At 50.3% G+C, this 1,470-nt stretch overlaps 1 long non-coding RNA gene across 1 annotated transcript; it reads left to right on the top strand.

Moving 5' to 3' along the window:
- Positions 1-441: 441 nt before the first annotated feature.
- Positions 442-1,265, top strand: LOC124681902. Its single transcript, XR_006996075.1, has 3 exons — positions 442-523; positions 622-711; positions 1,219-1,265. It is a non-coding gene; the product is annotated as an uncharacterized LOC124681902 (long non-coding RNA).
- The last annotated feature ends 205 nt before the right edge of the window (positions 1,266-1,470 follow it).

Below are 1,470 nucleotides of genomic sequence, written 5' to 3'. Positions count from 1 at the left end.
GATTCCGACCACCCCTCGCCGAGCTGAGACAACCAGAAGATCCGCCTCGTCGTCCTCTCCATCCTCCTGCAAGGAATCGAGCTGGGCCTCGCTCAATCAACGCCAAATTCGCCGATACCCATCTCCGACCGCCGGCGAAATTCGTCGATTCCGGCCGGCGTAGTCCTTCCCCGGCGATCTAGACCTCACCAACATGTTCCTGGTAACCTCGCGCACCTCCGAGACTCCTTATCTCCTTCCAATTCGTTCTCAGTTGTTCTGCCCACGTTGACCTCTCTCCACCACCGCAGGAGCTCGTCGCCGGCGGCTCTCCGGCGACCCCCTGGACTCCGCACCGCCTCCGACTGCTTCCCCGCGTTGAGGCGCATCCCCGAAGCCGACTTCCCCCTCCCGGTTCGCCCGAAATCTCTAGATCGATGCTTGTCTGTGAGTTACGCCATGGTTTCCAGTTCTGAGCTCCGCCTCCCGTGGTTCAAGTCGACGCGGGCCCTTTCTTTGACACCATCCGACCAACAGCTCAGTGGTAGGCTGCTTCCTCCTTGACCCAAGAGATCCCTGGTTCAAATCTCCAGTCTGGCTAATTAAGCCACCTTTTTTTGGTTATCCGTTTCCTTGTTTCAGATCTGAAGTCTGATGGGCCTTTGCCCAGATCTTCACGTCGCGGGCCGTTGCTCCGCGCGCCCAGCTTCTATCCGCCACCGCTTCCGCCAGGTAGCAGACCACCCCTCAGATCTGGCCCAACACCTTTCTCTGTCTTTGCTGAAATTTCAGAAAATGCATAAAACTTTGATAATTAATATCTTTGAAAGTATAACTCGAAATAAAAAGTGTTCTATATGAAAATTGATCAGAAAAATATGCTGAACATGATTATGCCATCCATATGCTTGTTTGCATCTCGCATCATGTCGCACATTGATAGTTATACATGTTCACCTCACATATATGCGGAGTATTTTGGATTTCCAACTATGGTTCTCCCCGCTCCGTTTAATATTGAAGTAGCGCACCCTTGCCTTGATATGCCATGCTAATCAACACTTAACTTTGCCGGTAGAAATGCAAGTCCAACTCTAATTTGTTTGCCCGGGGTTTCGACTCCGATTAAATTGGATAAGTGCATCGCATCATCCTTGCCATGTCATGCATGCATATCATATCTGGAGCATGCCGATTCTTCTCCGTAGTTGTAAGAATTGCATCCGTTGTGTGTTCCAGCATTTGCTTCTTCTCGGATAGGATCACGAAGTGGTGATGTGAGATACGACAAGTTCTTCTGCAGCTTTCCACAGGCGAGCCCTCTCTCTTCACCTATTTACTCCCTCCCTCGCACTGCTATCCTTATGTTGCGATTCCTTATCGAGTCACGTGTCCTATTCCACTTGTTTACCATAATAATCCTATATATATCATTCCTTAACCATAGCCGTTGCTTGATGTTTGAGCCTTGCGAGTCGTAGGCGTGTTTAG

This window comes from Lolium rigidum, unplaced genomic scaffold, assembly GCF_022539505.1.
Source record: "Lolium rigidum isolate FL_2022 unplaced genomic scaffold, APGP_CSIRO_Lrig_0.1 contig_58833_1, whole genome shotgun sequence".
Taxonomy (NCBI): Eukaryota; Viridiplantae; Streptophyta; class Magnoliopsida; order Poales; family Poaceae; genus Lolium; species Lolium rigidum.
The sequence above is the reverse complement of the archived record's forward strand: the minus strand, read 5'-3'. Positions and strand labels throughout refer to the sequence as shown.